The sequence below is a fragment of the Symphalangus syndactylus genome, chromosome 6 (assembly GCF_028878055.3).
Source record: "Symphalangus syndactylus isolate Jambi chromosome 6, NHGRI_mSymSyn1-v2.1_pri, whole genome shotgun sequence".
Lineage (NCBI taxonomy): Eukaryota > Metazoa > Chordata > Mammalia > Primates > Hylobatidae > Symphalangus > Symphalangus syndactylus.
In genome coordinates, this window is record NC_072428.2 from 57240846 (window position 1) to 57253711 (window position 12866).

General features: G+C 48.2%; 1 long non-coding RNA gene across 1 annotated transcript; it reads right to left on the reverse strand.

Annotated features, from left to right (window-relative positions):
- Nucleotides 1-615: 615 nt before the first annotated feature.
- LOC129483926 (uncharacterized) lies at nt 616-9866 on the reverse strand. Its single transcript, XR_008658331.2, has 4 exons — nt 9739-9866; nt 3223-3301; nt 1392-2264; nt 616-844 (listed from the first exon to the last, which is right to left on the reverse strand). It is a non-coding gene; the product is annotated as an uncharacterized lncRNA (long non-coding RNA).
- Nucleotides 9867-12866: the final 3000 nt, after the last annotated feature.

The following is a 12866-nucleotide window of genomic DNA, read 5'->3' on the forward strand; positions in this document are numbered from 1 at the left end:
ACCTTATTCACCCTTGACCAGCTCCTGCCTGGGCCTGCCCAGCCACACTCTGCAGCCTCCCATGTCTGGGAGCCACCTGAGGACAGGTCCTCCTCAGGAACCTGCACAGAGCTGGGCACCTCGCTTGTAGCATCTAGCCTAAACTTATTTCCTCCCAGGCTCCCTGAAAACCTGCTCCTCTTCTCTCCCTCCCAGTCAGAGACTGGGGTGACATCTTTGACCCCTTCCTTTTTCCCAAACCTCATATCCCTGCGTCCACGTAATGAGCACTCATTATGTTCCAGGCACTTTATTAAATCCCTCCAAGACTCCTCAGGGGCACTATTATAATTCCCATTTGACACAGAGGGATTTGTCATATAGGGTTGGTGACTTGCCCTAGGGCACCCATCTGAAAGCAACAGAGCTGGGCTTTGAGCTTAGTTTGGAAGGCACAGTTGTGGGTGGGAGGACTGACTCCAGATTCTGTCTGCAGGGTGGGGATGAAGCATGGGTTGGAGAGCTTGCCTGTCCCTGGGGAGAGCTGCAGAGGAAGAGGGGGGCTATTCCTGTTACCTGGTGCTGTGTACCAAGCCACCCTGAAAATTAGTGGCTTGAGACAATGACATTTAGTTTGTTCTCAAGTCTGCATTTGGGCAGGGCTCAGAGATGATGGTTCATCTCTGCTCCTCTGGACATTACCTGGGAGGCATTGAAGTCTGGAAACTGAAATCATTTGAAGAGTTGGTTTATTCATATGTCTGGCAGCTGAAGCTTGGGCTGTTGGCCAGAACAACTATGGTGGCCTCTGCATGTAGCTTGGGCTTCCTCACAATATGGTGTCTGAGTCCCGAGGGCAAGCATGCTGAGAGAAAAACAGACACAGAAAGATAGACAGACAGACGGGTGGTGGCAGTACCACCTTTTAGGTTTAGCCTAGGAAGTTTTCATGTCACTTCTGTCACATTCTTTTCATGGAGGCCATCTCAAAGGCATGCCCACTTTCAAGGGGCATGAGCAAGGGACTCCATCTCCTGATGGGGAATGACAAGTTTCCAGGGTACAGAATTAGGAACACTCCTGAGATCATTTCTGGGAAATTTCAATCTGCCATAGGGACCTCCTCTCCTGGCCTCTCCTGGGTGGTTCCACTTCCCTGACCTGGCAGGACACTTCTGGGAGCTCGACCAATGCTGCTCCTCTCACCCCAGCTTTGGAAGCATAGATGTCAATGGGGGGAGGAGCAGAGCCAGTGAGTGGCTGTGTACTGAGCACTGGCTGCGTGCCAGGCCTCCCCCGGGTGCTTGTGTGCCTTCTTTCATTGGATCCCCACCATACTCCTACATCATGTGCAGTGAGGCTCCTATTTTGTCGGTGAGGAAACTGAGGCTGAGAGAGGTGAGGTGACTTACCAAGACCACCAGGGCTCATCAGGAAGGCTGGGACTGGAAGCCAGGTCTGCATAGTTCTGAAGGCCTTTCTCTTGCCACTGCACAGCTGTCCACAGGCTCAAGATAGGGAAGACCCCACAGGGAGAGGGATTAAGGATAGTGACCTTAGGATCAGAAAAAATTGGGTCCTCCCTGAAGCTCCTTAACTTTGAGCAGGTCACTTCATTGCTCTGAGCCTCAGTCTCCTCGTGAGTCCAGTGGAGCCATGGCCTCCACATCATAGATGTAAGAAAACATAATGAAATAAAATAATATTTGCTACAAGCTTGGCACAGCCTCTGGCTCATCATGCATGGGACCCAGACCACCCAGCCCCTTCCTAGACAAGACCTGCTCGCCTGTGGGGAGTGAGCAGGTCGGTGGCTGCCTGAGGACTGGGCCTGCTGCCACTCACCAAGGGGGAGCCCCTGGGTTCCTGTTGGCTATTTTTAGGACTGTGTGGGCAACCACAGAACCACATGTGGGGTTTACCACCGCTTGGCCAAGCCCGGAAGAACAAGAGAATACTCCTGACGACAGAGGACAGGCATCTGAGGTAAGATGGGCCTCACTTCCTTCCCAGCATCTCCACGTTGACAAAGGCAGAGAGCCTCTCCAAGCCTCAGTTTCCTCATCTATAAAATGGGGATAATAGTAAAAACAATAACCTACATTTTTGCAGTCCTCACCATGTGCCAGATGCCCATCAAGCCCTTCGCGGGTGTCATCTCACGTGATCTGTGATTCCTGTGAGGGAGGCTGGAAGAGGCGGAAGTTGCTCAGCTAGAAGAGGGGGCAGGAATGGAACCAGGCCTGGCTCTTTTAATCACTCTGCTCCCAGCCTCTCCAAACAGACTAGAAGAAAGGTCACAAGGATTAGCTAAGAGTACGGATGTGGATGTGTTTTTTAAACTGTAGGAGAATGTCAGCCAAACAGGCCCAGGGACAGGGACAACCTAAGCTAGGAGCTTAGGACTATGCTCCGTGGAGACCCCTCCAAAAAAAACAAGCTTTGAAAGCTACTACTGAGAGGTGGACTAAAGACCAGAGGTGGCAGCAAGATTTCCCTAGTCCACAGCAGTTCTCAGAGGAGCCCCAGACTCAGGCGCACCCACTTCCTCATTCACGTGGGTCCCTGACAAGCTCACCATCTGGGTCCAGGAAACCATGTTCCTGGAAGAGCCACCAGCCATGGTTAGGACTCAGAAGTTCTGTCATTTCCCAAGAGGAAAAGATAGAAAAGGGCAACAGGGCATGTGTGTGCCCACACAGACATTTGCCTGCGACCACGTGCACTCACACCACATGAATCGCACACGCGCACAGGCAAATATACCTATCCACACACTCACAGACCTCCAGGCACAGCTGTTCACACAGGCACACACACACACATACGCATCGCACCCAGCCATATTCCTGTATTAAGATGCACCTAGGGAGTATGTACAGACGTTACACAAGCATCCACAGGCATCCCATAGGCTTAAATGGATCAGCATAAATACACAAACATGCATCTATGCACAAAGTATAAACACGCGCAAACACACATATACATATCCAGTCATCATATACTTCCATGGATAAACAGGTACATGTACTCGATTCACTTATTGTGTAAGGTTGTATACACACTGTGACTCACACAAACACATCCATGCACATACACACACGGGTATACATATGTGCTCAATAATGATCGGCACAGATCCATAAGCATCCGCATGTATATACCACCCCCACGCATCATAGCCATCTGCATCTGCGCATGCAAACTCGTGTGCACACACCTGCACGCACACACTCTTACCTGCATGCCTGCAGGCTCGCCCATGCTGCACACAGTGTGTACACCTTGCCTTTTCTGGCTCCTTTGTTGCTGAGCGATCCTGCAAAGGTGCAGAAACACAAACACCTAGTTCCACTTCACCTGAAAACCCCCAAACCCTGGGTGCGTGGGAGGGTGAACCAGATGCCCTCCCTGTGGGGGGCACAGTGGAAAGTATGACCCGAGTTGACTTTTACAATAAGAGCAAAGGTGAGGGGTTTTTCCACCCGGTTACCTCACTGTGTCAGGGCTGACCAGGGCCACCCCTGCTAATCCACCTCCTGTGGGCCCCTCCAATTACCCAAGGCGCTCAGGTTCAACATGGGCTCAACATCTCCTTAGTTTACTCAGCAATTAACAAGCCAGAGCCTGGATCCGCCTGTGTGTCAGGCCCTGGGCTGAGGGTTGGGCTGGGGAGATGCGGTGGATCTGGCCCGGCCCATGTAGCTGGAAGGTGGGAGGAGGCCTGGTGGGTGGGGTCTGTGGGAGGCTCTAGGTCAAATTCCTAAAAACGGATCCGCTTGATGACCAGCTTGCCAACTGATCGGGTTTTCAAATGACCAATTTGCCGAATATACCAAACTTACCAATTTACTATTCATTTTTTCCAAAGTATATAGCAATTGTATTGGATAGATTGACACTGGTTTTCATTTCATCTTCATAGTTCATTTTAAGGAATGTTTACATGGTCAAAAGCTAAGGGTCAGGGAGTGGTTTCATTTAGTAAAGGCACTTAACATTTGGAACTGGAGAGGGACTTTCTGGGTACATCTACCAGGAATGGGGCATTCTGGGAGCTCTGTAGCAAGACAAGCCTTCAGGGACCACCTTACTCCCCAGTGCCATGTGGCCCCTGTCTGGGTTGTCCTCTGACTGGCTCTGTGTCCTGGGCCAGGCCTCTTCTCCTGTCTGGGTCTCAGTCTCCTGACTATAAAGAGCTCAGCTTTTGGGCCTTGCTGATGTTAGATGAGACCCTGGAGCTACCTGTGACTCAGTTTCCGAGTGTGGCCAGGATCCAGGCCATGGGAACCAGAGAAGGTGCTGACTCTGCCGAGGGCAGCCCAGCCCTGCTTGGAAGTCAAGGCTGTTGTGTTGGTGCCTCTATCTGAACTGTGACATTTCTGGGTCCTGTCCCCAGCCCCAGGCAGAGGGGCCTTGCATGCTTTGTGCGGGGAGCATGGGGCTGCAGAGGGTGGGGCCCAACTAACTTTCCTTTCCTGGTAATACGCTCGCTAAGCTCATTTCCTTTTTCTGAAGGGAAATGCCATTGACATCACACCACTGGATTTTCAGTGACGCCAGATGAGAACTCGTGAGCCCTTCGCAGGCAAGAAGGGTGCATGCGTGGGCTGGGCACAGATCTGACCCGGGGCAGATTCGGAGAACCTCTGATCTGAGGCTCCTAGCCCTTGCTTTAGAGATGGGGACCCCTAGGTCAGAGAGGGGTAGATACATGCCCTGGGTTCCACAGCCAGACAGCAGGGCTGGGGCCAGATCCCAGGCCCCTGCCTCCCAGCGCAGGGCTCTAGATGAAGGGGCCTGACCTGCCCTCTCAACCTATCTTAATAGTGGCACCAACATCCACCAAGTTGCCCAGGCCACAAACGGGTCTCACTGCACTCCTCCCTCCCAGCACCCTCCTCCTGGCAGCAGCACTCATAGCTGTCTCCTGCAGTCCATCGCAGGCCACTCCCTGGCTCAGGCCTCCTTGTCTGTCTCCAGGACCCCAGTCCAGGAAATACCTGGCCACTGCTCAGGCCTCCCTACCTACATCCAGGCTTCTCCCTCCAGTCCATCCTCTGTTCAGCTGCCTGGGTGACTTGGCTAAAACACAGAGCCCCCAGTGTCAGTCCCCAGGGCAACCCTTGCAGGGCTCCTTGGCTGGGCATCCCAGACTCTCCGTGGTGCTTGTGCCTCCTCCCAGCAGCTGCCCCTGACACGCCCCTTTGCTCCCTCGGTGCAGAAGCTGCTTGCCATCTTTAGAGTGTGCATCCTCTCTGCATTTGCTGTTCCTGCGCCGTTTCCTCTTTGGGAACTCCTCCCTCTGCACGCACGTTCCTGTTTTTGCTCACTCCTGAGGAAAGCTCACTCGGCCTGATCTCCCGTCCCCCACCCTAGCCTTGGAGGGAACGTCTAGGTCTTCCTTCCCACCTCCTTGACAGCAGCAAAGACATTTTATTGTGGAAAATTTCAAACACGCAATAAAAATAGTACAAAAACCACTGTGTATTCCTCACCCAGCTTCGACCCTCCCTGACTCAGGGCCACTCTTGTTTCATTTCTATCCCCCAACTCCTCCCCTCTGGATTACCCAGAGCAAATTTAAGCATCAAATAATTTTATCCACAAATACTGCAAGGAGTTGGGTGCAGTGGCTCATGCTTATAAATCCCAGCAACTTGGAAGGCTGAGGTGGGCAGATTACTTGAGGCCAGGAGTTCAACACCAGCCTGAGCAACATAGCAAGGCCCTGTCTCAAAATAAATAAATAAATATTGCAGTCTGTATTGCTAAAAGATAAAGGCATGGCCAGAAACCATTATCCTGCCTACATTTTTAATAATAATTTTTTATTATCATTAAATATCTAGTGGTGTTTAAATTTCCCCAATAAACCAGGCGTGGTGGCTCACACTTGTAAGCATGATTACTCCAGATTGCTCCAAATCACACTTCTAAGTGTAATTACTCCCAGAACTTTGGGAGGCTGAGGCAGGAGGATCACTTGAGCCCTGGAGTTCAAGGCCAGCCTGGGCAACAGAGTAAGACCTCGTCTCCAAATAAAAAAATTCCCCATTGTCTAACAAAGATCTTTTACAGATCTTTTAAAGTTGATTTGTTCAAAATCAGGATCTACACAAGTTCCATACATTGCATTTGATTGTTTTCTCTTAAATCTCTTTCAATCTATTCTACTTCCTCTCTCTTTTTTTTTGGAGGCAGGGGGTGGTTTTTTTTTTTTTGTATTTTGAATCAGGGTCTAACTCACTCTGTCACCCACGTTGGTATGCAGTGGCATGATCTTGGCTCACTGTAGCCTCAACCTCCTGGGCTCAAGTGATCCTCCCACCTCAGCCTCCTGAGTAGCTGGGACCACAGGCATGCACTACCATGCCTGGCTAATTTTTTGTAATTTTTGTAGAGACACGGTTTCGCCATGTTGCCCAGGCTGGTCTCAAACTCCTAAGCTCAAGTGATCCTCCCACCTCAGCCTCCCAAAGTGCTGGGATTATAGGTGTGAGCAACTGAGTCTGGTCTCTCCTTGTTTTTTTATTTTTATTTTGTCTTGAGACACTGTCTCGCTCTGTTCCCCACGCTGGAGTGCAGTGGTGTGATCTCGGCTCACTGCAACCTCTGCCTTCCAGGCTCAAGTGATTCAGCCACCTCAGTCTCCCAAGTATTAATAGCTGTGACTACAGGCATGTGCCACCACACTGGCTAATTTTTGTATTTTTTTTTTTCGTGGAGATGGGGTTTTGCCATGTTTCCCAGGCTGGTCTCGAACTCCTGGGCTCAAACGATCCTCCCGCCTCAGCCTCCCAAAATGCTGGGATTTCCTATTAAAAAAAAAAAATATATATATATATATATATATATATATATTTGTTGACTAAACAAAGTTGTTGATCCCATGTAGTTTTCCACCTTCTGGCTGCATTCCCCCATAGTGTTATTTAACACATTCCTCAGTTTCCTGCCTTTCCCGTAAATTGGTAGTTAGATCTAAACACTTGATTAGACTCAACGTGCTAGGAAGAATGCTTCACAGGTGGCGTGTCTACTTCCCTCAGAAGGCACATCATATTTATAATGTTTGGTTGTCTCTCCTTTTGTGCTTTTAGAAGGCTGTGATGATCATTGCCTACATCTATTATTTCATTAGAGAATTACAAAACAATGATGTTTTAATTTTATCATTCTTTCTTCATTTATTAGCTGGAACACTTCTATGGAGAAAAACTTCTCTCCTGATGCTTTGGTTCCTCTGAGGTACAATTGGTTTAGGAAGGACAGAATTAATGCTGGCTGATTTCCCCTTTATTTATCAGTTTTCAGAATCATGAGTTGATTCCCTCATAGTCTCTAGAGGTGATCAGCAATGTTTTTTTGTTTGTTGGTTTTGTTTTTGTTTTTTTCTAAATTATTATCTAATATTTTTAAATGCATTTGAAAAATTTCAATTTATTGCAGTTATTAACCTTGTTATCACTCAAATTGTCCCACCTTTGGCCCATAGAGATCTCTTGGTCATCTGAGTCCTTTTGGCCTGACCCTAGTGGTGTTTAATACTGTCCTGACTTTCTGGTATAACTAGATGTCCAGGTTTGTCTTGTGTATTTTCTGCCTGGACCTGGAATTAGATATTTCTTCAAGAAGCCCTGGTTCTCTTTTACGAGAAGTGGCATTTAGAAACCACAAATCTGGGTGTGAGGTGTGAGGTATGCTGAGTTGGTCTTTGCTTTTAGATCTTCTCAAGGTGCAGAGCTAGGAAATTTTTTTCTTAAGAAGATAATATATCAAGGGTTCATATTGGTAGTTTGAATAAAACCTTCAGCTATAGGGCTTTTACATAAGTATTTTGATTTTGTATCTGACTCTCTTTTGTCTAATGCTGAACATCTTGCTTCCTAACAACATTGACATTATTACTGATTCATTTCTCCTACTTTCTTTTGATATATACATATTATAAAAATATCAGAATAATAATACCAATAGTGGTATTAATAATATGATTACTGAAAACACTTTATAATTTGTCTGTGATTCCTTTGTCCTTAGAATATATAGCCTACTAGTCAAGCTATAGTCAAGTTACCAGGTTTCTAAATCACTTAAAATAATTCAATTTTGTTTGGTGAAGACACCAATTCAATACACAGATTTATTGATTTCATTTTGCTTTTGATTTGGGGGATTGCTTTTGACTTTTACTTAGATTTAATTTTGTTTTATTTTTATGTAAAGAATTCATGTAATTCTAAAGTTAACCTATATAATAAGGTATATTCAGAGAAGCCTGGCTTCTACTCCATTCCCTTACCACACTTCCTCCCCACTCCAGCAGACAACAATTATTTAATTTTATTTTTTGTCTTTTAACTGATACTTAATTTTGAAAACACGCATGCATTTGTGTATTCCCTCCTTTTTCTTGATAAAACGGTAATGTACTATATGCATTTTAGTCCACTGTGCTTTTCAGTTAACATTGTACCCAGCCCGGAGGTCACGCTGTCATGGCATGCATGCAGAGATCTTCTTCATCCCCACCCCCCGCCTTTTTTTTTTCTTTGATGGAGTCGTGCTCTGTTGCCAGCCTGGAGTGCAGTGGCATGATCTCCACTCACTGCAACCTCCGCCTCCTGGGTTCAAGCAATTCTCCTGCCTCAGCCTCCCGAGTACCTAGGATTACAGGCATGCGCCACCACGCCTGGCTAATTTTTTTTGTATTTTTATTAGAGACGGGGTTTTATCATATTGGCCAGGCTGGTCTCCAACTCATGATCTTGTGATCCACTCGCCTCAGCCTCCCAAAGTACTGGGATTACAGGCATAAGCCACTGCGCCTGGCCTCCTTCCTTTTTCTAGCTACAGAGTCGTCTATTGTGTGGTCAAGCTACCCCTACTGATGGACATTTGAGCAGTTCCTAGTTTTTTTTACTATTACAAATGATGCTGCCATGAATAGCTTTATGAATCTGTCTTCTCTTATTTTTGCCAAGAGGGGATTGCCAGGGTAAAGTGTAAATTCAAATGTAATTTTGCGGCAAAAGTTCCCCTCCAGGTAGGGCTTGCACCATTTTGTTTTCCCACCAGACAATGTACGAGAGGGGCCTCTTTTCCCACAGTCTCGCCCACAGAGCACGTTCTCAAACTTTTGAGTTTTTGCCTATCTAATAGACTAGAAATGATATCTTGGCATAGCTTTAATTGGCATTTCTCTGATTATGAAGAAGGTTAGACATTTTTCCATATGTTTACATTCTGATTCATGCTTGGGTCCCTAGTGCCCAGCACAGGGCCTGGCACAGGTGAGTCCCTTCTAGAATGGAGGAAAGATGGAACAGATGAACAGACAAGGAGGAAATGAACTTTGGAAGAGGGTCGCTGACTTGCCCAGGGTTGTGTCCAGTTAGCACCGGAATTGGGAATAGAATTAATCTCTTCTTTTTCTGTATGTCTAATTCATTTTTCCTGATTATAAAAATGAACAGAAGTTCATACTATTAAATAGAAAGTTTGGAAACACAGGAAAGTATAAACATATGGAACATTTTAATCTTTCTACCCTAACTCAATCATTTTCTAGCATTTTTGGATATTTCCTCCCAGATTTTATGCATTTTTTCCGTTATGATCACACTACATACATATGTTTGTATTCTGTCCTTTTTCACTTAACACTTCTCCACATTAATAACAATTGTTTGCAAACATAATTTTAATGGCTGTACAATTTTTCACTATCTGAATATACATTAAGGTATTTACCCTTGCTGTTACTGCTAGGCTTCTAGATTGTTTCCAGATTTTTGCTATTATAAATAAATTCTGCCATGTTCTTCTTTGTCCACCTTCTGGATATTTGTCTTTCAGGATTAATTCCTGGAAGTGGAGCTCCTGGAATCGCAGCATTGAGCTGCAAGTTTGGGGTTTTTCTTGGCCATGCTTGGAGGGGATTGTTTGTTAAGCTCTGCCCCTGTGACTTCACAGAGCCCCAGGCCTGGCCTGCTTCTCCGCATCTGTAATGTTCGGTAGAGACTCACTTGCATCCACATTGAATCAGCAGACAGGCAGAGCGGGCAGCACCAGAGCCTGCTGAGGATGAGGAGTCAGAATCTCTTACCTTTTGCCCCTTTGCTCATTCCTGGGGCTAAGGACAGATAACCTGGAACCAACAAGGGGAAATTGCACACGGACAAGGTCAAACCTGGTGGAGGGCGCAGGGCAGGCAGGAATGCTGAGCAGACGTGATCTGTGCTTTGTAAGCATTCATGGTGCAGTGGAGCAGATGCTGGGGTCAGACCTTCCCATCCTGCAAAGGGTTCCATGATGGACCTATACATTGTGCCATCCACAGATGGAGGGTTCTGGGAAAGCTGCCTGGAGGAGGCAACAACTGAGTTTAGTAGAAGGAATATAGGTCTTATGTGACAGATGAGGCTGCGGGGTGGTCAATCACTAGGGGCCCTCTCTGCCAGCCTAAGGATCCTGAATCTTAAGGACAGTGAAGCAGAGGGATGACAGAGTCACGTCTGCATTAAGGACAATCATTCTGGCAGCTGTTTGGGAGGCACGATTGCAGATGTGAACTGGAACTCAGAAAGAGGCCACTACCAGTCTAGAGACCACGACACCTGAATCACAGCAGTGGCCATAGACAGAAAAGATGGATGAAGACAAGAAACATTGGGGATATGGTGGAGACTCAAAACAGAAAAAGTTATGTCAATTTCTGGCCTTCCTGCAGTTGATGGGGAACAATCCCGGACCAGGACTCAAGACACCTGGGTTCCAGTCCCAGCTCTGTGTGACCTGGGACAGGTCTCTTGCCTATATCTGGGTCTGTTTCCACTTTTGTCAGCTCCAAGAGTTCCTATGTTTTGAAAACCCTGTGATCCTAAGGCTGTAAAGGGGCTGAGGTCCTTGGAGGAAAGAGGAGGGGGAATAACTGGAGGCTGAGCAGAGGGAACAGCCAGGGCTGGGGTTTTGGAGTCTGGGCTCTCTATCTCCCCGTCCCATCAATCTTGCAGCATTAATGCCAGTGGGGTGGCCTGGGTCCAAGCCAGAGGCCAGCTTTAAGGAGGAAGGAATTGTCTCTGCCCCAAGGAACAGAGAAGAAAAAATGCAGAGCTTCCAAAAGCCGTCAACAAGTCATCAGCTCTGGCAGTGCAGCCAGGGGTTTTGAATCTGCCCTGGTGTGAGCCAGTGGGGGCAGGGGGGGCCCATTTCTCCCCTCTGTGTACATCAGAGACTGCAAGATGATGAAGGGCATGAGGATGCCTTTGGCTGCAAGTAAGGGCAGACCCTACTGCCAATGGCCTAAATAAGCAAAGAGGCGTATCCTGTCACACCACTGCAAGTCCAGAGCAGCTCCTGGTATCGTCAAGAATACAGGCTTTTCCATGCTCTCTGGTCCTTGATTTGTTCCCCTTCCAGCCTCATGAGGAGGGCTGTTATCCTCCCCAGGGCTGAGGGTGGCTGCCAGTGGCAATGGGGAATCCATGCTTGCATGGGAATGTCCAGTGCGAGACAGCAGGAGAGGACTTCTCTTCCAATGTGGACCGTAAGTTTTTTCCTTAGGTCTGAATGGGATGGCTTGGGTCATGTTTCCAATCAGTGACAGTCTTTCCAGGAATGGCATGTCCTGGTTGACTTAGATTAATTGGGCTCTAGTGCTAAACCTGGGGGCAGGTAGAATAGCCAACAGAACTGGGGTTCTGTGAGGAAGGAAGAGAGGACCAAATGCTGGGTCAGCAGCCGATGTGTCCACACAATGATGAGCGTTAGTTGCCCCTCTCCTCATGCAACCCCTGCATAGCCTGGGGTCAGCAGGACAGGCATAATCTCCAGATCCCCAGTGAGGACTCAGGCACAAAGAAATGGAGTGACTTCTTTGGCTTATAGAGTGGGTAAGTGGCACAGCATGAATTAAGAGAAATAAATGCCAACCAAGCAGACCTCAAGCTGCAGCATAAGCCTCTGACCCCATTCCTCCTGTTGCTGTAGGGGGCTGCTGCCTCCTCTGAGCTGCCACAGCCCCTGCCCACTAGGCCCCAAGGCTGGGGCTGTGGGTTTGAATCCTGGCTTTGAGCTTCTGTGTCCTCCTCTATGACATGGGACCATGAGCCTCACTGCCGATGCCTCTTGGTGTAATCGTTGGGGGAGATTACATGAAATGAGATGATGCTTTGCTAACGGTGAAGTGCTATGGAACCACCAGGCTTCCCTACTCCTGGTGGAAAAGGGCTCATTCCATGGGCCTCATCTGTACTGAGCACTGGCAGACCACAGGAAACAGGTAGCCAGAAGGACCGATGAGACGGCCAGACATGGAATCCTTCAACTGAAAAGAGCTAATAAGGAGACAAATCCAGAGAGGGGTGTTGGCCTGCCCAAGGTTGCACAGGATTCGAACCCAGCCCGTTGGTCTCCAGCCCTGTCCTGCACCAGGCCTCCAGGGTCGAGTTAGGACCATCCCCTGGCCTGGGTGGGGAGGTGCAGCTGTAACACACTCCGTGCCTGCCGTCACGTCCCCAAGGTTCTCGGGGGCCATTCTTCAGGGGTTCACTGAGGCGAGGCCACACTTCCCCTCGGGCGGCTTCCTGTTTTGGCCAAACAATGACTCTTGCAGGGACCCGGTGCCAGCTGGCTGCAGCTGTTGCCAAGGCCTTGACTTCTTGCATACAGAGAGGTGAGAGGTCCCAGCCCCCTGGGTTGTTCTTCTGGCCTCCCTAGGCCACAACCCCACACTCAGATGTGGCCTTTGGGTCCTACTGGATTCAGTCAATCCTTCGGGTACTGATCACACACACAAGCACCTTCTGTTTGCCAGGTTGTGTCAGGGCACCCAGAACACAGAGATACATGAGATGAGAGTTGAGTGAGTCTGCAAACTT